The sequence below is a fragment of the Python bivittatus genome, unplaced genomic scaffold, assembly GCF_059951505.1.
Source record: "Python bivittatus isolate LINGU-HERP-01145 unplaced genomic scaffold, Pbiv_v1 ctg000700_np1212, whole genome shotgun sequence".
Lineage (NCBI taxonomy): Eukaryota > Metazoa > Chordata > Lepidosauria > Squamata > Pythonidae > Python > Python bivittatus.
In genome coordinates, this window is record NW_028277098.1 from 67,491,801 (window position 1) to 67,519,183 (window position 27,383).

Sequence of the window (27,383 nt, forward strand, 5' to 3'; positions counted from 1 at the left end):
GTTTCTGTGTGTGTAAGAGAGAGACAGATCTGTTTGAAGTAATTTCTAATGAGCCCATTAAAATTTTTCTATTTTAACCTCATGTTACTTTCACTGTTTCTTAACTGACATAATTCAAAGAGCTGAAATACAGCAATCCTGAAGTTTAAAAAGCCAGAAATGAGGACATAGAAAAAGATTGGTGAATTACTCAAGATATGAGAATACAGTAGACCCAGGTGTCTGCCTATTATATGTATATGCATAGAGACAGACAGACCAGGGGCACTGGCAGTGGGCATTCAAAAGGCAAGATGGTGACCACAACTGAAGCCCCATTCATTTGCTTATGCTGTTGTGGCTTCCATCTTGACTCTTTTTCACCTTCCCCTCCCCAGATGCCCCTAAGACAAAGAAATGTTCTCTGGCACCCAGTAACCTATCACCACCAACAAACTTCATGCTTTAGAAGAGAATGGAAGAGGCCTTGCAGTAACTGGGAAATAAACTTTGCCTAGCAATTCACTCTAACATTGCAAAAATTAAAGCATACTGATCGAATGTAAGGAGGGAGCACCCAACAATTTTCAGGCCAAAAGTAATGCTGCTTAATCTTTGAGTGGCATACCAAAGGCTACAAAATTTAAAAATAATACAACTAATAGGATTACTTCCCACGTATTTATATAATTTTACCCTATCATCACATCAACAATTCCTGTTCAGCAGCAGCTTTTGGCAAGACAGCATACCTTCTGCGCCTCAGATCTTAGAAGACTGGTCCCACAGCCTCTGTTATGCACCACTGTAATGTAGTGCAGGAAATATGTGGTGAAGAAAAAATACCAGTACCCTTGTGAATAAGCCATAGCACCAGAGTATTAGTGCCTGCAGACTCAGTGCCTGCTAAGCATAAAGGCTGCTCTGAAGAAAGGGCAGCACTGGGGTTGGAGAAGGTTGAAAGAGAAGGTAGATGCCAGAGGACGACTAAGAGACGCCTGCAGAGAAAGTGCCTGTTGGATTACCCTAACCAGGCCTATATAAACAAACTCCTCCACCTTTCTATGCTGCCTGGCCAGGATTCAACTTATTGCCCAGACAGAGAAGAGAGTTGGTTCCTCATACTGGAAAGCCTTACTCAGGGGAAAGTTGCTTATATGCTCACAGGCAAGGCTGGAAGGTTTAATTGAGACTGTTTGTATCAGAGCAGGAGAACAAGCCTCAGGCTGCTGCCGCCAGGTCCATTTCCTTCCTTGGTTAGATATTTTATTTGAAGAGTTACTTTAGGTTCTTGGTTTGGACTGCTGAGGCTCCAAAGAGTCTGCTTTTTTGTCAACCCCTGCCCCTGAATGCTCATGGGACTGAGGAGAATAAACGTCAGCAGATTCTCTACATCCGTTTGCTTTCTGGCACTCACCAGTCAGCTCCCCACCTTTCTGTCTGCAAAGGTCTCTGCCACAAAATGCAAGAACACAAAGTATGGCAAAGATAACTTGGAGCATAGTAACAGCAGCAGGGAATGCAAGATTTACAGAATGATGCAGCAGCTCCATTGCCTCTGGATCTTTTTCATGCTGAAGATTGCGCTTTCATATGCCTATTTGTGCCAGAACCTGACTGCTGCCAGCTGTTCATCTTCTCACCACCACTGGTATCACCACGATTTTCTGGTATCTCTGTGTTCTTCTATCACTATTGCACACAAAACTAGAAAGGACAAATCCATTTTAATCATATATTGCAGGCAGCTCAGAAAAGAATTTTAAAGAAGGGTTTAATAATCCAGTGCACAATACTCTGTCTTATCACTTGAATAGTGTAAGATTATTATTTTTTTCCAAGCCACAATCAGAATTAGGTAAAGAGGTTTGGGAACTTTTCACTCAAATCAAATCACTCAAAGAAGGTAACCTGGGAAAAAACAATTTCCTATTAAATGTACATTACAGGCAGTCCCAGACATTCACCAAAACAGACACACTTCTGAAGTTCTTTTTTGAAGATTCTGCTCATTTACCCATTTACACATCAGCTAAGCTAGGTAGCATGAGAGAAGCACGCCTTCTTGGCAGTAGCCCAAGAAATCCAAAATATGCATCTTCCCAGTTCCAGGCTGATCAGCAATGTCATGGCTCTTTGGGATGAGTCCTCATTAGAAGAGGAGGCCAGCATAACTCACAGCCTCCAGCTAATCTAGAAATTGACAACAACAACAAATCAGGAGTACAGATGTATTCCAACCTGCATCAGAGACAGAGGGAACCAAAATACTACTAAGCCCTTCACCTTGTGGTCTCTATACTGCATCCTGCATCTCAAGAAAAACTCTTACTGAACATAAAAGTTTACTTGAAAGTAAGAGCTTTGCTTTCAAATGGGGAATGCTAACTCTTTCCTTAAGGGCCAAAAGTAGGAGCTTAAAAGTGGCTACCAGTTCTGACATTATGTTGTTTGGATACGGACGGTGCTCACAACATATTTATCTTTTTTCCATCTGTACCATATAATCATTACTTCTCATTTTCTGCATTCTTATCTTGAATCAATGGACTTTGCCTTCATAAACCGTAACAGAAAACTTTTTAAGGTGCCTTTAAAGATTATTTGTAAGATTATTACAGATCAGTTGAAAGAGTTCTGCAACTCATGGATCACACAGATTTGTTGCCTCTCACAAGATAAAGTCTTTATTGTTATCAGGAACTCAGAGGTGAGATATTTTGAAAATAATTCACCTGTTGAAGAAAACCACAGGCTGTCCTACACAATCCAAAAATTGCAAATTGACAACAAGTGTGCCTTGTTGCTCCTCTTTTCTGCCTTCAACAGGACCAAGCCCTCTGTCCTTGATCTTATCGCATCAAGGTTGTCAGACAGCAAAACTCAGGCAGCCCAGGATTCATGCCTGAATATTAATATTAATTAAAATCTGCATTGTCCAAACTATATTGTAAGTCTAAAGTGGCCTGATATGGGCTCACCTTACAAACCACTTCTTTAAACTATGAACCATAGCCTGATACAAGTATGTGAATGCATCTTTATGTACTTTTGTGTTTGCTGCCTTGCAAGGACTATGCTCTAAATGGTGACTTAACTAGAATCAAGAGCACAGAGTTGCTGCTATCCACTAAATTGGGTGTATTTATGCATATGTGACAAAATCCTTTAACTTAAAACATATTTTCCCCATTTTTCCTGAATTGATCCTGTTATCCATGTTCATACCCACTCGCTGAATTTTTAAAATGTTGTTATGGGCACGTAGCTTTCATTCAGAAAAGTTAAGTGTGAATGTGCAAAGCAATTATCTTTTTTCTGGAATGAACTCATAAGTAGGATAACAGTCACAGATGGTGGAGAACAGACTTCTGCTCATTCTGTTATCTATAATGATGCCAGCCTACAGTGCTGTCACCAGACAAAGATTCTAACAGTAAAGTTACATACCTTGTCCTTGGGAAATAATGTAACAAGCAATTTTTAAAAAAATAATAATAGACCTGAGATAAGACTGCCTTTGCTACAAGTTGAGAAGCAATATTGGGCAGATATATGTGATTAATGGTTCATGGCTTCTTTAAGCAAGGGGTGAAAATGTTAAGTGATTCCTAAACAGGTGCACTTTAAGACAAAATGAGCTGAGGTGTGTGGGTGTTTCCAGACAAAGCTTGCATTGTATAGTCACCCTACCTCATTTCCTGAGATCTGTCAATAATGTCACCTATTTGTAATGATCAGGCATTTTCCTGTAACTTTTGTCTATTTTTCTCACTAAAGAAAAAATAATTTGGGCATATGTTGTGATGGAATATTCAACTAAACTGACTTGGCAAATTCCTCCTGTCCTATGTTGTTTGCTAACTCTCCCACTCCCCGTTTTATTTTATCTGGAAGGGTGATCCTGATCCAGCTTCAGCGTTTTCTCCAGATTCTTCTAGAAAGCCAAGGTCTGAATAGGCAATGAATGTCTGCCCCAATCGATCTGCAGCTATATACTACCATCTGCTGGACTCTTCACTAACACCAACTCTTCGTAACAGTTGTCACAAATACAGTGTATTCTCACAAATACAGAAGAATCACAAATAAAAGAGTTGTTTGAACATTCAAAACAAAAATGTTCAGACTTCAGCTGCAAGCCCTATTTAAAAATCTTAGGACCTTCTTTTGATGTGACTTGATATGAGTGTAAATTCCTTCTCATAAATATATGCCTTGTAAATTTTATTTTGTTACATTTGAGCAAAGATAAAACTCTAGCCATAACAGATTAACATCACAGAACGATGAAAATATCTTGAATCTGCCTTTCCAAACCTAGATACCTTGTTTATCTGATTACATAGCATGCATTACATTTGCTTGCTATTTTACTATTCACTCCAATAGTCTAAGTAAAATGCTTGACATCAGATCTACAGAAGATGACAGCACTGCAAAGGAGGATGCACCAATCATTTTCTAAAAGAGAAATTTACTACCAAGCCTACATTTTCTAAACAGATTGCACTTGGCAAGTACAGAGGGCCCTCAAGCTTGATCTTTCCTCCTTGACCAGTGATAGCTAAGTCATCTTTCTCATTGCCTTGCCAATCCCTCATGTAGGATCGTATAGTCTCCCTTCAAATGCTACATACATGCATGCATAATCTACACAATTTACACTTTCATCCTTACATTAAGTTTTCAAATCTAGTTCCAATAGTTCTAAATATAGCCTTCCCTAACGTGGTGCATTTCAAGTGTATTTGGTCAATTCGCCAATAGCCATGGAGAGAAGGAGTTCCAACAGACTTGGAGGGACCCCCAGTTTGGAGGTGACCAGTCTGAGGGCTTTTATCAATGTATATTCTCTAGTCATGCTTACAGCATGTAAAAGGCTGCAAAGCGAATCTAACTGAACTTAAGCAGGCTGAATGTGCAAAAGGGTTGAAAATAGAACCATATGTTCCAACAGCCTTTGAGACTGTGGCAATAATAGAGCAATGTAAGGATCATTGCAACAGGCTTATGGTTCTTCCTTTGCAGACTATTTTTGTTCCAGTGCTACCTTGTTTGAACTGATGTGGCTTCAAATGACAGGTACAAACACAGAGTGATCTATGCAATGGCAATGATATATCTCCAAATAGATCCTATTTTCTATCTGCCATTTGAATTCCTGCAATATAAATCAGAGACAGCCCTTGCCCAATTGCTTTCCCACTCTTTGGTTTAAAACAATCCTTTCCACAAATGCCTGAACAAAGATGGATGTTCATAACCCACAGGGTCAGTCTGGGAGAGTTTTACCTGGTAAAGCTGGAAAGGAAAGGATCCTTAACACTCAATTTGTCAACACAAATCCAAGCATAGCAACTCTTGAGACAGCCCCGATGGATTGTCTGTCTGCTCCAGCAGAGCACAGAATGTTCATTTCAGGAGAAAGTGATGAGATTCACTACAGTCTTTAAACTAGATCAAGCAGCCTTAGAAATATCTGACAAGAATCAAGTACAGAAACAACTAAATCAGTGGTGGGTTGTTGTTGTTTGGCTTCACAAAAGCTGCCGTAGGTAGCAATAGTGTTTCAAGGCAAAAGAGACAGATCTGACAGCATATAATTTCCTGCAGACTATACATTCCTGCTAGTATATTCATACTATTGATAGGAACAACCTATGGATTATAGGCCACATTCATCCCTCCAGCAATCCAACATCAGGCCACTGAAATTCAATGGCAAAATGGCCAAATTTCAGAGTTTCTCACTGCCATTCCCACACTCAGCCTCTCAAAGGGCCCTGAAACATGGGTTAAAATTGTTCAGCTCCTGTTATTCCCTTTCCCCCGTGTTCCAGCAAGTCCTGAAACTGAGTTTCAACCTCCAACCCTTTAGCGGTCCCCCACCCTGTTTTCTAATAACATCTATATTACCTTTCAGCATACTAGCATCTTCCAGGTGAGTTGGACTAAAACTTCCACAATCTCCAACCAACATAGCATAGTAGAGCCACTTCTTTGCTGTTAGGTTCAGTTTGTGTCTATGGCATTCCTGCAAGGAAATTAGATTATACCTACGTATATTATACTACACTAGAGCTCAAAACTCTCTTAGAAGATGCTCCAAACTGGTGGCTCATCTTGGAGGGCAGTTCCTTACAGAGCTAGGTTTTGAGGTTCACAACCTGCTGGATTCTGGCAACAATTATCCTGAACCAATATTCTGTTTGAATCTATCTTAATGATATTCTGTCAGGGTGGAGACATACTGATGGCTGTCTATGTGAGCTCTTGAGTGAGATAGTCAGGGGTTTAGCAATGTAGATATGGATACAACCAAAAGCAAATGATGACATTTGGATATTATACTCAATCCATTTCCAGAGATAAAGCACGGGTATGAAAAAACAAGCTGCAGAGTTTCTATAAGCAAGATTATATGAGAAGGAGGTTTCACACAGCCATATACAGTACTTCATAACTACCTGGCAAAATGCTCGCCCAAATGTGGACGGAAATGTGGCCAGTGACATGAGTGGATAGAACAGAGAATGTGAATGCCAACACAAATGTCATTTTCTTGTTTTCTATATTATTGTCATTGATCATTTCCAGCAGACACCTATAGTATATCCTCAGGAATCTACAATTCTGTAATAGTATGAGAAGAAGCTATCTGGACACATCCTGTCTCCCAGCATGCATTTAGCTAGCTAAATGCCTATAGAAAGGAAGCCAATGAACAGGACATGAATGCAATAGATCTCTCCTGAGGAAAAGCTCCAGTGACTGATATAGAGAGGTATTCTGCCTTCTGATTCTCAAGGCAGTATAGAACCATTATGATTAACAGCCTTTTACAATCCACTGATCTATTTGATTGCTAGGCCATCCCAATTGGTAGGTCTCCACTTGGTAGCAAAACTTTTTTCTTTCTAAACTATCCAGCGACTGCAATATAATAATGTCAAATATAAAACAAATCAGTATAGCACAATAAAAACAGCAGCATTATAGAAATAAAAATGGACAGCATCAAATAATAATAATAATAATAATAATAATAATAATAATAATACATTACAAATCAACCAATAACAAATCAATGTTCAATCACTCTAAAACCTTTAGCCTTATTGGCTTGACATTATTATAGTATAGGGGAGAGATCTCTAATACCTCCACAACATGTACAATTTTGTACATTTCTATCAATATCTCTCCCCACTCCACACACTTTATCTCTGTAAACAGCCCCAAATATCCTCTGATAATAAAAGGAAGCTGCCCCATTCCATTCATTAATTTAGTTGCCTTTTTCTGTATCTTTTCCTATCATGGAAATGCTATTCCAACTTTCTTTAAGATTAGCTATTGTATGACAAAAATCTGGCCACTGCAGGTGGGCAAGGGGGACCCATGGTCTTCAGGTATGAAGGCCACAATGGTTTAGAAGCTGCTTTAAGTTCCCTTCAACCCCTTCAACCCAGTGCAGATTAATAAGAGGTTATTGTTTGTCTAACCAAGAGGGCAGGAGGATCACTATATCTTTCATCTGAATTAACCCATTTGGTAGTTACATGCCTCTATTGTTAGCAGTTACAGATTACCCACTGATGGGAGTTTAGACTTCTCATACCCATAGTGCTTAGCAAGCTTTTATCACCCTCCATTTTGTGTCCCTATTTAGAGGAAATATAAGATAAACTGTTTAAAAGAAAAAATGATTTGACTTGTCATTTCCTTTGTAAATCTGAAATCATGGGCCTATTTAGCCCTGATTCCTCTTTCCTCTATTGTTATGTCAGGGATTACTAAACACAACATGCTAACTTCTATAATGGAATCTCTATTAGATGTTCTTTGTAATGTCTCCTCTGTTCAGATGTTCTAAAAGAAGGCGTTCTCACCATGAGAATCCTCTTGGTAAGCCCCACCCTCCATGACATCATCCAATTGATATCAGAGTCCTTAGGGCATCCATGCATATAGCAACATCTGTGCTATTCACATAACTGTCCTAAGAGGCTGACATCACTTGAATGATGTCATGGGGGGAAGGCAATATTGGGAGTCTTCATGCAGGGAATATTCCTCCTTTTTGAATTCTTAAATGGGCCAAAGATAGCACATCTACTGTAACTGAGTATCAGCATTTAAATAGTGGAACAGAATAAATTCTGCAGCCAATAAAAGGTTCATCTAGGTTATTTCTCTAGTTCCCAATATAAACATGTCACTAAGCTAACTAACAGATGTTTTTACAACTGATAAAAGAAATAATTACCTGATTTGTAAGAAATCCTTTTAATATAATAACCCATAAATCCTAGAATTATTCTGAAAATAACCTGTCACAATGTATATCTACTATAAGGCCTTCAAAACAAGTTTCTATGTTTTAAGGCAAAGTAGGATGTAACTAATTGATTGCATGATACCCAAATTCATTATAGGAACATATTTGCACAGCATAATAATGACAATATGATTAATGAATATCAACGCCCAACAGTCCAGTGCTCCAGCTGTGCAAACTTTCAGCTGCTTGAAATTCCATCTGGTTTAGGATGGGTCAAATATTATTTGTTGCAGGCCATTAACTAAACACGTGTGTGTGTGTGTGTGTGTGTGTGTGTGTTATGTGTGAGTCTTAGCCTTGAACTTGGCCAAGGATTGGTTCTATTTGTTTGTTTCTTTTTTATATTCAGAAGAGACTATTACTTTGGTCAAAAAAATAAACCAAGAAGCTAATTTCCTGAATTATTTTAAGAATCTCTGATTGTGGAGTACTATAGAGTAAAAATACTGGGAACAGAATGAAGCTCTATCTTCCTTCTCAAATACTACCAGGGTTTATTAGACATGTGTAGATAAATACTATGTATCTTTTCATTTGGTTAAAGTGAAGGATATAATTCTGCCTCAGCTATTTCTTTCAGAACTTGTGAGTGTAATATTAGAAATTATCTATACTAGTTTTCCTAAGCCTAGTGCCCTCCAGATATGTTAGGTAGGACTGGAGTGACCAGAATTTCCAGCCAGCATTTTAAATACCATGGATATTGACAACCCTGAATGGAAATTCTAGGTGTTGTAGATTAGTGAATGTGCTCTACACATGCATGAAAGTCTGGATTTAGACATCACACTAACTCGTGGTTCTTTTAATCATTTTTAATAAGCCTCAACTGGCTAAGCTAGAAATCAGGACTTCCAGCCTACAATAAACCATACAATCTAAGGCAAAACTGAAGAAACCTGATTATGGCTTAGCGTGCTGCCTATGAACCAAGCTATAGCTAGATACCTTACCTAAAAATGCTATAAGAAACTTCCTCAGTAAAAGAAACCATAGCAGTAATATGGAAGGAAAGAACCTGATTAGTATTCAGAGTCTGCACCTAGCTATGCAAACATTATGTGATGCAATTTGGAAAGAAATTTTCTAAAAGCAAAATACATTTTTCCCCAGGTTATAAGGCAAAGTAATGACATTCGGATCTGAATAACCTTCAGACAGAGTGTCTGCCCTCCAGGTATCTGCTGGAACTAATAAATGCCCTATTTTAGGTAATGAGAGGAACTTCAGCTATGTAAGAAGAGAAAGGAACATGGATTTTAATAATTCAGAGAGAAATAGTGAAAGAAATCAAATACATTTCATGCAGGAAAAAAGCCAGAATGCTAAATCCTGCTGGGTCAGACCCTGTGTATGGATATAAAATATGAGGTGTATATTTTGAGCTGAACTGAAACAGAACTACATACTTGAATGCCAACAAATCTCTAGCATCCTGCTTGTAAAAATCACCATATAAACTCAGTATTATTTTTTATATTTCTGACTTATTTAGATATGAATTTATATTTTTACCACTTCATCTTACCCTATTCTGCCACCATGATATTAGCTTCCTCCTTATCCTAAGGATTTTTTGCTGCTGTGTCTCCTTCTAATCAGTGACAACCACTGGATTAAAAACTTTCATCAAAATGACAAAAGTAGCACTTTTCCATTGTGATGCAAACTTCTCCCCTTTTCTATTGCATGAGACATCACAATACATGTTCAAAAGGGGAGGAGCTTGCATCAAAACGGTGCAATCCTCCTTTTGTCATTTACCCCTGCCCCCTAATCATTTCAAGCAAAAAATCTAGATAACACAGCAACCATCCCCAACCAATTATTTCCAGTTGGTTTGGACTATAATGTCCACATTGGTTGAACCAGACAGTGTTAGAAATTAAAGCGCTCTATGTGGGTGTGTGAATCTGACCTGAACAAAGCTTAGTGAAGCAGGTTTTATAAATATAACAGAAAAGAGATTCATTTATTGGAAATATATTATAGGAAAAATATATTGTACTGTTTTATATTATAGTCTATAAAAATATTATATTATATATATATTATAATATATAATATATATAAAATTATATTATATATATCATAATTATAACTATAATTATATTATATATTTATATTAAAATATGTATATTATAGTATATAAAATATATTATAGAAACTAATTATAATTCCACCCAACAGAGGAAGTTCCAATTATGGGAATAATAATTAAGGAAGCTTTTTTTAATAGGTTCCATGCATCATGACAAGATGTGGTTTATTTATTGGTTTTATTGTATAAATTACAAAGTTTGGGCTCATGGAACATGAAGAACTAAAACCAAGCAAAACACTTTATGACTTAGGGTGTGATACAAATCTGTTCTACCTCCCTCCCTCCTTCTCACTTCCTGTGAATTTGGTATAATACTGCCATATTGGGTTCCATAAAACAAGAACTATTTCTATTCTAGCTGAAACTTCCAGGGATTAAAACCATGCAGCTCCATTCTGTCTAGCATTATCATCTGCTTGCTTAACTCAAAACTATTTCCATTTTTGGATTCTTGTCCTTCAAATTCCTCCAAATTATTTTAGTGAACTATTTTATATATATTGTGTATCAGCACTGTTTCTATTCAGCAAGCATGCAGAGTTTCATCAGCAATGACGCATCCAGAAAAAGCATACAACAATTTGTTTTTATTTCATAAAAAGATCTGGGGTTCTCTTAAAGCAATGAATAACTTTTCAGATATCAGCAGAGTCAGGCATTTTTATTTTTTTTTTCTAATAGCTACAAAAGTAGTTAAAATTGTTTTAGGAACATGAAACAGATTTTGGAAAGTTACTTTTGACAAAGAATCATTCAGAACAAAGTGGAGAGACTGAAGGAACTAATGTAGTTATTTCACATTTCCCTTAAGGAATCACCACCATCATCATCCATGTATCTCATGTTGGATGATCAGTGCAATTATTTTATTTTGTAAAGTAAGTCAGTACAGTAATAACTAGAAAATGCAATATCTAAATCTGAAAGACTGACTTGCCAAAGGCCAAAGTGAACAAGTGTGGAGAGTCTGGGGACCTCAGGTTTTTGTTGAACAACAACTCCATTATCCCTAATCAATGGCCCCATTGGCTGTAGATGATGGCAATTAAAGTTCAACTGTATTTTCCCACTGTTAATCCAGAGATCTCAAGTTTCAAAGTGAGGTGTTCTAGGCAGGTCAATGGGGGACAAGAAGACATCAGTGATGTCACATCCATCATGACATCATGGTGTAAATAATACAAATAATATAATTTGTGTCATCTGAGTGATAATGTCATGACATATGTGATATCATCATGACTTCTATTGGACATATATGGGTGGATCACTGCATTTATATTCCACCTTCCCTCTGGGAGTTCAAAGTGACATATATGAGAATCTCCCCTCATTTTATATCTACTACAAGTCTGTCAATTGAGCTGAGAGGTCACTCAGTACACCTTCACTGAGAGTTGACTCTCAGACATAATTCTCCAGTCAAACACATAACCAAAGTATTCTACTATAATATTTAGCCTTTTTTTCCCCAAACATGGTGCTAAACCATGGCTTGTCTTAATTATGAATTATGAGTCAAAGTGGCTGGGATCATACATTATACTAAGTCATACCTCAGTTTACTAACTATAAAGGCTAGTTTCACACAGCATGCTAAGCCAAAACAAGCAACTCACATTATGGTTTATGTGCGATCTCAGTCTAGTTCTGTTCTTGTTTTTATCCTTATGTGATCTGTATAATTTTGGCTTGGTGTATTCAGGTTTGTAAAACCATACTTTATGGCTAATCACTGGGGTTTGTAAAAGCATAGATTATGGCCTAGTACAATGTCCGAGTCCAGCCTTTTGTAGCTTATTCAATAAATGATGGAAATGATTTAAACAAGGTAATTCACTAGCCAATAAAACTACTTAGGGGCTTAGAAGTTTGAATTTTATTCTCAGCTAGCTCAGCAAAGAAAACAAGAAATTGATTATTTGTTTTAATATTAATATAGTATATTCACCTACGTAACACAACAAGGAATGCAGAATGCTTTCTGATGCTGCAACTAGCCACAGTTGACCCTGAGGCAAGAAGCGTGAAGCAAGGCCAATAAACAGAAAGTCCAGTCAGAAACAACCAGAATGCCCTGCTACCTGGGGCAGATGAGGGAAAAACAAAAAGGCAAGCATCAGCCTCAAAGTTCTGGCCAAGTATTTGCCTCATTAGTGACATAGCAGAGCCATGTTACATAATTAATTACACACTGAGGATTAGCACATTTTCTCTCTGTTTCTATGTAATCCTCACTGACCTAAACTCAGGGCTCTCAGTTCACTTTGGCTGAGGCTCAGTGATCATTACTCAGATATCTTAAGAAAGAAAATCAAACCCAGATCTCCATTGCTCATTTTACTGAAGCAACTCATTTTCCCACAACACTACCTTAACAAAGAAAAAAAAAGATCCATGACACCATATTATTTCACATCACATGTTGGCTCTAATTCACATATGCATGTTCATTGGTCCATAACATATCACTTGATACTTTATGACTGAAGGTATGAACTAGTCCTATTGTGTTATGTTAGAGAGAGCATAAGATGATGACCGACTGACTGCGACTACTTCATACATGGAAGCCATTGCCTGACACTGCAGTAATCCAACTGATGAACAGTTAAGTGTGAACTCATCATAACCTGTAGTGCTCTGTATTACTCTGAAGTGGACCAAACATTAGATTTTTTAATAAACCTGGTGTTAAAGTCTCCAGATTAATCAGAGAGCAGCTTAAAACATCACAATAGCACAATAGCACTGCTCCAGCTGATTCCATTGCATGCATCCTCCTTACATCTCTCTAGGTATATCCTCCCCAACTGTTTTCTGCGAATGGGCACACCTGAGATGTTGAGAACATATTATGGAAACACAATGCAAAATGGACGCAATGGTAGATTATGCAATCTTATAAGACTGTTGAAAAGAAATGGAGACAAATAGGAATACATAATTAATACTTGCATAATGAGGACAGCATTTTTTTTAATTGATAGGCTGAATGCTTTGCATGAAAATGAAAATATATATCCTTTAGTTTTTTGTTTGCCTTCTTATTATCAAAATACTTAGAAGGGTTATAAAAATTTTTGGCATTTATGTTATGAAAATGTTTGTTCAGTGGTTCAGGGATGCAATTCAGTTCACCCTACCAACCTCCTACCAACAAATTACCTTCAATTAGAAACTGAGATTTCTGAGTCATTATCAAGGGTTGTGGAGCTAAGTACCATATCTACATAGAGGAGATCCAAGTCTACTCTTTTCCATCCTCAACAGATGAGTAAGCTCCAAGGTTAGCTTCTCCTTGGGCCAGAATGTACCCTGGATAAAGTGCAACACATTGACACTGAATCCAGACAAGCTTCAGTATATGGCGATCAAGGGAGATCTCGCCCAATGGAAAGGGACTGTTCCTGTTCTAGACTTGGAACCTTTTCTCTGAAGGATGAGATGTGCAGTTTGGGAGCGTTCCTTGTCCCTATGCTGTTCTTGAGTGTTCAGAGCGGTGCAATGGCAAGGGTTGTCTATTTCCATTTCTGGATAATTTACCAGCCCTACCCCTTCCTTGAGAGATTTTATTTGGCTTCCATGATCCAAGCACCTCCCAATTAGATTACTGCAATGTGCTCTATGAGGCAATGCCTTTAAAAGAGATTTAGAAATTACAGCAGATCCAAAAAGGGGCAGCCACTGGTAGACCAGACCAGGAAATCAACTCCATAGGAAGGCTAAAACCATTTTTATTGAGACTGGTTGTAGAAACAGAATCCTGCAAATCCAATTGTGCTGTACCTCCTCCTCCTCCTTCTTATAGTTCAGTGAATTGGTGGGATGTCTGCCTGAGCTGCTTCCAAATGCTATCTCATACTTCTGGACTTAAAAAATGCTTCAGTCCCTTTTGCCTAGGTAACAAACAGTTCCTCCATCAGTGTATCAGCCCTTCAAGCTAGACAAGCCTAGGAAACCAAGGTTATGAATGCTAATAGTACTTTAGTAGAAGATTATAGAAACAGAATCTGAATACGCCCCACCCCCTTTATCTTCACGGGAACTAGGGAGGATCCTGTCTGAGACACTTTCTCAAACTACATTTCTGCCCTGGATTCAGATTTCTATTATCTGACTTTGTCTCATTTGTGGCTTTTCCTCCTGTTCCTCAAGGTTATTCCTTCTTCCCATTACACAAGGTCATCTTTTTTACTCTCTATAACTAGCTTCTGCCAGATGAGTCCCAGCAGGAATGCATTTCAGCTATTCTGGCTACGCTGCATTGGCTCCCAATAGAATTCCAAGAAAGATTCAAGTGAATGTTCTTCTATAGAATGTACAAAGAGCATGGGGCCCACTTACCTGGAGGAACAGCTTCCAACATATGTAGTAGTCTAGATCTGCATTCACTGGAGAAAGGCCTGTTCTATGTGGCACCCTGAAAAGAAACTTGCTTTGAATTTTACTGGAACCAGGGCCTTTTCAGTGGCATCAGTATTATAAAATTCGCTCTTCCTCTGTTTAGTTTGCCTCTGCTGTGGAATCCTTTTTTAAAAAGTAAAAACTTTTTGTTTGTTTACTTTAGCCTTTTCCCCAGAGAGGTGATCTTTTTATTCTGCTGTCTGGTTTTAATGGTGTTGCTATGTTTCTTGCTTTTGTTTTTCTACTATATTTTGATTGTTACATTACTTATTGTTTTAAGAAGTAGGAGCAGCAGGGCTGACATTTAATATTTTATTTTTGGATTAGATTGCTATTTATTTGATTGCGGTAAACCATCGTGGGCTGGCCTGGTGGGAGCACTGCGGTGTATAAATAAGTTAACTCCATCAGTCAATCAGTCTAGTCTAATCTAGCTTATAAAATAGGAAGAAATGAATCAGTGATTTCACCATAAATACTCATCTGAAAGCAGTCTAGAATTCCAGGCTCCTCCTTACTTTTTGTATTTTCTGAAAACCACTATGTATTTTCTGCGAAGGAAATGAGGATAGACAGACAGACAGACAACAAAAATGAGTTCATATATTATACAAAATCAGCATATTTTGTCTTTGTTACAAGCTATTTTGGAAGAAGATGGAGAAAAGAGCCCACTTACCTGAGAATCCATAGAGAATTTTAAAAAGTTCTTAGAAAAGACATGAACAGTTTATTTTTCTAAACTATTGCTTGGTCAGAAGTACCACACAAATATTCTAATGAGGGAGGACATTTTGGAAGTATGTTCCTCTAGTTGCCAACAAATGTCCTTTGACACTAAGAACCATTACAAAAACAATTTGGAGTTCAGGAAAGTCTCCAAATAGATGGAAGTTGAAGCCTCAGTGGATCTAGAGCAGTGTTTCTCAACCTTTGCAACTTTTAAGATATATGGACTTCAACTCCCAGAATTCCACAGCCAGCCAGCTGAAGTCCACATATCTTAAAGTTGCCAAGGTTGAGAAACACTGATCTAGAGTGTACCAAGTTGGGGAAGGCAGATCCAGTAGGGAAGCAAGATTGCCTTTGTACTGAGCTTTTGGACTTCTTGGATGCATCTGGTTGACCACTGTAAGAAGCTAGATGCTGAACTATTGAATTTTGGGTCAGATACAGAATGCCTTTTCTTTATTCTGTTGGTACTTGATATGTTATCACTCTAAGAGAAAATTGTTATTTCAAATCTAGGGATTTGTGTCCTTTTGCTACATTAATCGAATACCTCCCTTCAAAATCCTTCCAGTGTTTCTATAGTAGCAGAAACCTTTGTATTTCTCTAAGCCTTTTTCTTAGATGAAAATGAGCAGCAATTAGAGTTGTTTTTTAATCTGTCACAACCCCACAGCCACTTTCATATTTTACAGTAGTTTCTCGGAAGTATTTTTTTAAAGGAACCCTTAGCTTTCAACAGCAATAGTAATGAGTTTAATTGTTCCCTGATTCTTTAAGACAATTTCATGCTAACTTGTTTCCAATTGCAATGTGCCCCTGGGAAGGAATGCTTCGCTTTATACCTCAATAAAACCTGTTGCATACAAATTAGCAGGGATTTTTCTAGAAAAACAAAATCCATTTATCAAAGGTACAATTTTATTATTGTAAAATAAACTCTCTTGGAAGAGAAAGCTAACCAAACACATTATTTCTGGAATTAGCCCCATTTGCAACTGCCATGAACATTAATTTAAAATATATTGAACTTCTGTTAGATTTCCATACCTTTTACATTTCAAAAATATTTTATTCTCTGTACTACTTCCTCACTAGATCAACTGAAAGATCAGAGCATTTGTCTGCAACCCTACAATGAATTTTAGTTACAATAAAAAAAAATCTGGTCCTATTCCAACAGCTTTTCAGGCAAACTGGAGATTTAAATCCAACGTCCACTGAATTTTCAAGATGGCTTTTAGATTTTACTGGACTCCCACGTGGTCCAAGTTCTGAAATGGAGCTGCCTGTTGCTAGGTATCATCTTGCATGTCAGTTGGTAAGATTGCCAAGAGCCCACATGATGTGGACAGCAAAACCTAGAAGCTCCAGGGGATGTTTTCAGTCCTTCCTTTCTGGAATAACACAGCAAAACTGCCAGATTTGAGACAGGTACACATCTCTCTAGGTACAAAGAAATGTCAGTGAAGTATATTGGTTTGGCATGTAAATAACTTGAATAACAAGTTCTAATAGGAACAGCCTGTATATCTGAGATCACCAATATGGTATCTGCTGGAATTACTGTGTCTGTTAGGACATGCTGAGGTCCTCATCACACATGTGCTTCCCTATGCAAATAAGTCCAGTAGGCAGCCATTTTCCCAACATGGAAGTATTTTCCCCTATTGAAAATGAACTGAACAATTTCCTCCATTCCTTTGAATTAAGGGGAAAATATGCCTGCTAAAAAAATTGAAGGAGCTCAAATCTCACCACCATGAAAGATCTTTAGGACAAGTACGTATCTTTTGTTGGGCAAGGAAGATTGGAATTTCCTTCAGAAAGGGTGGGGCAGGGGGGAGGAACATCCACTGCTAAGGAAAAACAAACATTTTTACTCATTCTTTATTCCCTCTGTCTTTTTTCTCCTTGTTCTCTTTGTCTCTTTTCACCCCTTCTCAGTCTTCTCTTCCCTTCCTGTTTTCCTCATTTTTTATCCTTTTCCCTGTGTTCTCTCCCTTCACCATGTTTAATTCATTGTCCCCCAATCCTCTATTTTTGATCTATTTCTTATCCCTCTCTATATGAAAAAAAGCATGCCGAGAGAGGAGAGATACTCCTAAGACTTTGTGACTAGCCGCTCTCCAATGCAACTATTTGTGATTATACCTACACCACTTTTAAAAATCCAGACTATATTCAAGTGTCTCAAAACATTAAAAAATCCCTGCTTCAAAACTAGCATTCTTAGGAAGATTACACACAAAAGCCAAAGCAAAGTGAGTCATCTAGTCTGGACACAACTGTAATTGGAATGTGAAAATGTGTCCAATGTGACAAGAGAAACAAGGCTTAATACTGAGAATGGATGCCTCCTGATATTTAAAGAGAAAAGGCTATCCCTCACATGAGTTTTTTTCTGGACATTTTCTCAGGTTGTATTTTTCCTACTATGGCAGCCTTGACAGTTGAGATATTTTCTAATATTTTAGTATCCATCTTTTATTCTTTCTGTTGCGTGTATGGAAGGGAGAACCAATTTTCTTATTCCCTTTGTCCTCTTTGCTTTGACACCTGATATATAGCACTTGTTTTTCAGGACAACAACAATATCAAACTATCTCCCTCATTTCACCTTCATACTCACCACTGACTCCACGGAAAGTTTTCTTTTTTTAAAAAAATAGTAATTTTATTAAAAATTACAACTGCAATGATAAAAACTTAATACAAACTAAAAAAATTAAAAATTGGAGGTGCAGAAAAGAAAATGGAAAAGAAAGAAAAGAAAGAAAAAATAAAAATACAATAAAAAAAAGATAAGACATATATAAAGAAATGACTACCCCCTTCATCACAACCAATATAAGCAATTTTAGTAACTTGTCACCTTCTCTTAAAATACAGCAAATGATCTCTTCTTCCCATATCCCATCTCTTATCTATAAACAAATCCTTAAAAACCTTGTCATTTTAGTCCTAATCAGCAAAAGTCCATTAAGGGTTACCAGAAATAACAATACAGTGGTACCTCGAGTTACGAATTTATTCCGTTCTGTGACTCTGGTTGCAACTTGAATTGGTCGCAACACGAGGCAAATTTTCCCATAAGGTTCAATGTAATTACCGTTAATCCGTTCTGGCATGGAGGACAGGGAAGCGGCTATTGCTTGGAGGGAGAGTCAGGGGCGTAAAAATGGCCGCGGGCCACGTGTCAGGGGCAGAAAAATGGCCGCGGACCACATGTCAGGGACGGAAAAATGGCCACGGACCACGTGTCAGGGCGGAAAATGGCCACGGACGTGTCGGGGCGGAAAATGGCCGCGGACCACATGTCAGGGGCGGAAAAATGGCCGCAGACCACGTGTCAGGGGTGGAAAAATGGCCGCGGACCATGTGTCAGGGGTGGAAAATGGCCGCAGACCATGTGTCACGGGAGGGAAAATGGCCGCAGATCCAGTTCGTAACTTGAGGTGGTTCGCAACATGAGGTAAATTTTTGGGGCCGGAGCTGGACGTAACACGAAAAATTCATAAGCAGAGGCGTTCGTAACTCGAGGTACCACTGTATATCTATTTTAATCTTGATCAAACAAACCAACTTTATATTCCTTCCTTTTACTTTTAACAATCTTGATCTTTAGTCTCTTCAAATTATGTCCTAGAACTTGATTTATTTTCTTTTTTTCTTTCTTTTTTTGTCCCTTCTCACAAAATTCTTCAAAGCTTTAACAAGCCTCTTTTGTAAATCCAATATAAGAAAATTATCCAGGTCACTCTCTTGATTAGTAATTTGTATATCCCTTTTAATTATTAAGAGATCATCCAGTTTCACTTTATGTCCAGTGTAGCATCTTTTTCCATATAATTCTTGTAGCTTATCATTTTTAAATCCATTTTCAGATAAATCTCAGTCTTGTCTTGTAAGACTTGTTCCTCTTCCATAACATCTTTTAAACACAGTCTATCTATAGAGTAGACACTCTTAAAATTAACTTCTGGGTCCATTGTTCAAAAATATCTGTCATGACCCTGGCTCAAGACTCAGATTCAGAATCTGAAGAAGCTGTTCCAACTGAATCTGTGGAATATCAGCCTCAGGAGACACCAAGGCAAGAATCACATGAGGCTGATCAAACACAGGCAACACCTGGACAGCTGGACCAGTCAGATGATGTTGACATGAAGCCTCCCAACCCCCATACCCAGTGAGTAGAGCAAAAAGCAGAGCAATGTTGGTCTATGAGGTTTCTTGCCAAGCAAGGGAGTAAACCTCTTAATTAGTGACAGCTGGATTCTATTTGCATAAGAAGCCTTAAACCTCTAGCCTCTGGGCTGGTTGACAACCTTGACCTGGCTCTTGGAACCCTCAATTGGATTTGGGCTCTTCTTCTGCATGCTGCTATTGAAAACAAACTCTTCAGGCAAGTTCCTGTTTTGTTTACATTCTTTGTTCACTACTTATCTCTTTAGCCTTGAAGTAAAATGCTAATTGCCATAGCAACTGTGTTTGAATGTGTGTGATTGCAACCTGAAGCAGGCCAATATCCTTCAATATGTCCAATGTTAAAATATTTTGCTCCATTCTATATTAAGTCAAAATTAAGTGTTGTTCTCTTTTAATCTTTAGTTCCTTCTAGTTCCCTCTACTGTCCAAACTTCAAAGTTGCATCCTATCATTTTTTTTTTTAAAGAATTCAGAACAAAAGTATTTTCCCACGGTGCCCGCCTTGCAAGATAAACCAGGTAGGAATCACAACAGAAGAGCTAATTCTACTTTATTGTAAAGCTACATTGACAGAATCTTTTAAGTTTGAAAGTACAATTGTTCCCCGCTCCCCCATTCCCTTTACAGCCTGAGAAACTAGGGAGGGTCTCTTCTAAGCCTCTTGTCCACCCACTATCCAGCTGCGGGCTATGCTGTCTCTTATCTGACAGTTCCCTTGGCAGCATCTCTTTGCCCAGTCTCCCAAGGTCTTTCCCACATACCATTACCCATGGGAATGATCCTTATAATTAATTCCAAAATCTTATTTCAAATTTATCTGGACCCTTAGTCTGTTTGTAACTTTATAAAATCGAAGTTTTAATCACTCTTTTGCTGTTTATTCCAGAAAAAAAATAACTCCTTAAACTTGTATTTAAAACCTCTTTTGCTAAGGATTGAAGGAAACTCACTCAGTACTCTAAAACTTGTAGATCCAAGGGTTCCTAATAGCTGAAAAGCAGTTAAAAAGCAATTTCTGAAAGTGATTAGAAAAGGAAGTATGCGAACTCAAGTGTCCTTAAAGGCACTGACCGTGGGTTGAGCAAGACAGCTATTTCCTTGTCTCCCAGAGCAATAAACCCATTGGGGACTGCTATCTTGTGGTGGTCTCATGAGGAGCAACTGTAAGGAGCACTTGTGAGTGATCTCAGGTCCTCTTCTTGTCCAGAGAGGAATTACAAAGAGCCGGTCTACTCACTGGCCCTTCATTATGCTACAGTTGTTGGCTGTGCTAAACTTCAGGTCACCATTTCTTCCCCGGAAGTCTCAGTATGACCACTGAAAGTTTCGGAGAGAGAGAACCACATTGGTCTAATAAGTAGAATTTCAAACAGAATTTCAATTTGGGGCAAATACACACCAAGTACTTCACTAGATTATTTTATGAGCGCTTCCAAGAAATTAACATGAAAACAACTTGGTCTGTTTTTCATGCCAAGGTTTTTCAGGCATTCTGAAAAGGAACATGTGGATGGGAAACAGAGACACACATCCCAACCCATGTTGACAGAGGTGGTTTGGAAAGAAGCAACAATCAATTCAGCTGAATGCTAATTAAATTGATTTGCATGTCTTCTTGATTATGCAAATCAAGTGTTCTATTAACTATGCCTACCAGACTGGAGTTGCAAACATCCATCAGACTTTTTGGTTTCTCATTGCTGCCATTAAGTGATAATCTGGACTTCTACAGACCAAAATTTAGTGCTACTTTAACCATAGTTAGGTGTTTCTTCTCCAATTGTTAAAAATAACTGAATACAGCAAGGTAAAACCTTGATATTTATTTAGTTCAAATTCCTTTTCAAAAAAGCTTGGTTGATGCAAGAGAGTGGGAACAGCCTTAAGTAGAGCCTTCACCAGAGGAAAACAAGATCAGGATTTAGAGAAACCTTTTTTCCACCATTCTATTGATGTATTGAACTATAACTCTTAGAATTCTCAGTTCTGGGAGTTGTAGTTTAACAGGAAAAGCTGATTGAGAGCAGGAACATAATATATAATGCATTATATGCTTGAGGTTTTCTTTACACATATAGAAACTCCACAGACTTGTCCTACTTCAACCTAGTTCCTGAAGCAGGGTTCTCTGCACCCATGGTGTCCCTACTATTAGACAATCTAAGATTCTAAGGAAGGATTAGGCAATCCACACTGTACATGTAACTCCTCCCAGAGCATCCATCCTCCCTCCAGAGCATCTCCAGATTGGGTAGGGCCAAATTCTGGGTAGTTTGAGAAGATTTCAGGCAGGGCTAAGGGGTGAGATGTCCCCTCACACACACACACAGTCTCTCCAGCAATGCCCTGACATCAGCTACATTCAGGATGGCCCTAAGAGACCAATTTTAAAAAATGCCTCTGACTGCAAGAAAGCTGCCCTCCTCCGATTTAAGAATACATTCAACTTTAATTTGCTATTTTGGGTGCTAGCTGACCAGTACCATTCCAGCATCAGTGGTTCTTAGAAAAAGAAAACGCCTCCCTGAAACCAAAGTTCTTTCAATCTAGTATTTAAAGTTCTAAGTGATGGATCCAAAAGAGCAACAGACCTGAGCCAAAGCCTTCCAACATTCAATTCTTCTAGCTGAAAGGGGGAAAAAAAGCTGGAAAGTGGGAAGAATCTCTGATGAGGAACAGAATTCTTGATGTACTTCATTACTATTATCTCCTTTGTCTATGGTAAAAACAGGTTTAATTAAAATAGCAAATTCATTTTATTACCTTTTCATAACATTCATAAATATATAAAATTAACTTTCTATTAACACAAAAATATTGAGAACCCAGCAGAAGTAGAAAGTGAAATAAAGAGACTCCGGTATAAGTAGTTTGGGCCTATGTTTTAAAAACCTGGCAGGCCAAAAAGAATCAGGTATTTTATCTACATTAGACAACAAACAGTTCCTGAGTGAGCAAGGGGTCCAGGCAAATCCCATGAACTCAGAGATGGCTTAATATAGTAAGGGAATTGCCCCTTCTCCTGTTCAGTTGAGTGAGGGGCAGTACCCACTTCATGCTTAGTCCATGGTGCTTCTAGGGTGGTATCAGCAGGTGCCTTCCATGGATTTGCTGCTGCCCCTTCACTCTTCTAAACGCATGGCTTGCCATATCCTGCCTGACCAGAGAATTGCCCCATCCTTTGCAGGGAGCCTAAATGAATGCAGCTACTTCCCACTCACAGGCCATGAAGATGCCAGGTCACTTAGAACTTAAGAAAAATGAACAATCAGTTTAAAGAACTAGAAAATCAGCTAAATAACATATGTTTCATTGATGCCTTTATATACCATCATAATCAGATACAATTAGGTTTTAAAACCATGGAATAGTGTGACGGAAATTCATGGCTTTGCAGTAAAACATATGTCTTAGGTTTGGTCCCTGATCTATCTCCATTTATGATTGAACAAACTCCAACCTGGAACCCAGGAGAAGTACAGCCAATCACTGCCATGACAATACTGGGCAAGATAGATCAATAACCCGATTTAATGTAACCAGAACTTATTAAGTTTCTATGTTATCCATGAGACAGCCAACATAACAACAAATGTACAGTCTGACCGTATTCATATTGATTAAAGTCCCACTGATTTCAGTAAGGTTTACTCAAGTGTAACAGTGTACAGAAAATGGTAGGGGACAGCACTGTGTTGAGGAAGGGTTCCAATTTTTCTAGAATTCAAATAAAATCAGTCATATTCCTTTCTACTTTATTTCCTCTTTTTTCCACTCTTGAGTTTTAGACATTTGTTGTCCAGTTTCAGACCCTTATTCCAAATTCCAGGACACTGAGATCTGTCGCGCAAACTGTTAAGCACCTTAAAAATGATTGGAGATCCTTTCTTAGCTGTGCTTCTGTTTTGCCTTCTATTTGTAACAAATTGGCTGGAGAGGAGTATTTGCAGCGCAAGAATAAAGCAGCAAGAACCAGTTAGAAATGCAGCACAGGAAACATCTGTTGATTAATTCTGGGAAATAGTGAGTCAATGTCTCTTGGAGATAAAGATCCTTAGTACTTGACAATTGCAATACAGCTGGAAGGCAGAGAACCCTGCCAATTGTGGTAATAGTATCATCTTATATGGAAATACAGAGCCCGTCAGTCATAGCTGTAACTTGTTATTATGACATTTTCTTTGGATCTACAGCATTCATAGCTCTGTGTGCAGCTCAGCTGAAGCCTTACCAGGGATGAAAGTTGCTGGAAAGTCGCTTAATTATACAATTAATACTTGAATGTTGGAAGTGATGCTTTTGTTTCTGAAACCTAAAATAGCATCTGGCTTTTGTTAACAAAATTAACAAAATTAAAATTAAAAGGTTGAATCTCCTTCAGTTAGGTATCCTATAACTCCTGAATGTTCCTCAGAAGGGGTCCACTATATAGAACATGGACTGTGTATTTATCTGCCTTGTTTGAAGATCTTAAATATACAAACAATGTCTACATTAGATTTTATAGGCAGACTTAAATAATAAACCCAAGTTGTCATATACTATACATTAAAGGAAGCAGAGAACTAAATCCAACATTAAAAGAGCAGATTTCCAGTCAAGTCTTCCTGTCATTCTCACTCCCATCTCTGTGCATACCTCATATCTGATCCACTTAGATATGAGACTAACTCCCTGAAGCAGATTTTTGGAGTAGAAGATTACACATCAGTTCTGTGAGTAGAACAACATCCACCAATATAATAAGATCATTGGATACAGCTCACAATAATATATACTTGCAAAGCAAATATCCATTTTTGTTTAGCTATTTGTAGGTGTCTAACAACTCTCCACTCCTGCAAACACACAAAAAGAATATACAAAAACATATAAACAGCAAATAAACTGAAATAAATAAAAGCTAACCATAAACAGGTTAAGACTACAAAACAGCAGGTTATCCATGCCATCTATGTTTTCCACCCAGCCTGGGCTTCCTTTACCAGTCAATGTTCTGGTTGATCAGCACAATGCTCACCAAGTGGTATCATTTTTTATTTTCCTTATTTATTCTTCTCACAAAACCTGAACTGCTTGACTCAGGTCTCTGAATTTTTAGATTTTCTTTTTAAGTGACACAGTAATACTTGCTACCTGCTTGAGAGAACATACCATATCAAACATATATTTTTAATGTGTAAAACAGACTGTCAACATGAGGATGGGGTATGCAGTACACTATTGAATATAGAGATCTAATCTGGCTTATCCACAGGGTATGGCAAGAAAATCAAGGTGGCAATTGCAATGGTGTGATTGAAGTTCCACCTGTTTTTTATGTGTATCATACATACAATGACCTAAAAAGCAGACAGAGCTCTGATTGCACTGTCATGGCCACCATCCTGACTTTTTTGACTATACCCTACAGTCATCCCTGGATCCAGTAGAGTCTAGCCCAGGCTACAATCCTTTAACCCAGTAAGAAGGAAATCAGGCTAGATCTTGCTTGAGGATACTAATGGAAAAATATTTCCCTGTATTTACATATCTATTGTCTAGAGTCTCTGAGATTTGTTGGAGCCAATGAGAAGGAATATTAGAACAGGCAGTACTCTGAAAACAGTAATGCTGTTTCTGACTCAGATTCTTCTTTAGGACAGAGGGTATACTTGTTGTGCAGTTAAAATAAGACCTGTAATTGGAGATGCAGACATTTATGCTGCAGTGATGTGAAAACTTTTCAGAGTTTCTTGTGCATAAACAGGAAAAAGGAAAAGCTGGTGGGAGGAACAAAGCATCACAGTAATCAGGATAATTTGATCCCTGTCCAGGGGCACTGGTTGCTACTGCTACTGGAAGGATTTACCAGCTCAAAGACATTTCTCTCTCTCTTATACACATGTATACACAAAGGTACACACATACATACACACGCATATACTCTTAAAGTCCATTGAGTACTAAAATATGTAAAAGTACAGTCTGAAATTGAATTTCTAAATACCTACTACCCAATGGCTCCACAGGTTTCTTTATCAGAATTTTCTTTCTGAAATATTGCACTAGGAAGAGAAATCTTCAAGTCTTCTTTCAAAAAGAATGTGAATTGCCCCCAACCCTTATCAATTCAGAGATCACGCTTATGGGAAAATATACTAGTACTCTTCCTCTGTAACACCTTTGACTAAATAGAAGTAATACTATAATCTTAAATTTAATTGGAAATGGATTCTTTAGTTTTAAAAGAAAAACAGGCATGAGACTATCTGTGCATGCACTTCTGGCCTACCAAACCACCACAATCATTGTTCTCTACCTAAGAAAGAACCATTTACTTCAAACAAGCCTGAAGGATCCATGTAGCAGCAAGGAAAGAGATCCAAACCAGGAGCAAATGAGAACATCTTGTACTACTCCCCCCCCCCAATAAAAGTTAATTTGTCCAGATTAGCCCTGCTTTTTATGCAATTGTGCCTTCAACCTGTTAGAAAGAAATGCAGGGAGGCTATAATCTGGATCAAGAACAAAGAATATTAGTTTCCTCTTCTCAAAATAGATTATTATTCAAGCTAGCCCAGTATTATCTATACCAGGGTTGCTCAGCATCAGCAACTTTAAGTTGTTTTTACTTAAAGTTGCTGGCTGGGGAATTCTGGGAGTTGAAGTCCACACATCTTGAAGTCGATAAGGTTGAGAAACCCTGATCTATACATGGACAGAGTGGCTACCAGTGATGAAAAGCAATTTAATTACTTAGGATGTAGTGACTAGGGTTTGATAGGGTTGATGACTAGGGTTGATAACTTAAAAGGGGGGCTAAGGAAGCTGTTCCAGGCTGGCGCCTTCCAGAACACAGGTTTATCAGAGTGATAACATGGACCTTTTATGTTTAACGATGAAAAAAAATACCATTTTTAAGTGGCAGTGCTTAAGTTAAAATGGACCACCATATTTCTTTTTGGATAAACATAACTAACCATGATTTAGGGTTTCCTTGGCACACTCTCAGAATGAAAGAAAAGAGGAGTATTGCTGGGCACTTGCCACTAGTATCTTTGTCTCTACTGGTGGCAACCACAAATCTTTGTTCATTGAATAGAAGGCCCTAAAGGAAATTTTTGGTTGAATGAACATTGAATCCTGCCAGGAACTGGGGACTTTGCACCCAGACTAATATGGAGAGATTCTTCCTGGAGACTTTCCAAGTTCATGCAGGAAGGTCTAAAGCAGTGTTGTCCAAACTTGGCCACTTTAAGATGAGTGGATTTCAACTCCCAGAATTCCCCATCCAGCATGGCTGGCTAGGGAATTCTGGGAGTTGAAGTCCACTCATCTTAAAGTGGCCAAGTTTGGACAACACTGGTCTAAAGCCACAGCCTCATGAAGGCAAGGATCCTGGAGGTGGAGCTAGCTTCTGGTCCAGTACCTTTTTCCACACATCTGTGGAGAATGCTTGAACACAGCTCTTGAAACTGGCATAACCATTCCACTTCCCTTTCCCCCGCTCTCGCTCCCCTACACTTTGATACCATTTTATTCTTCCTTTTTTCAACCTTGGGCTCTGCTAGGAAGCAATAATGGGACAGTGTGTTTCTTTTATCACTGCTTGTGACTTATGTG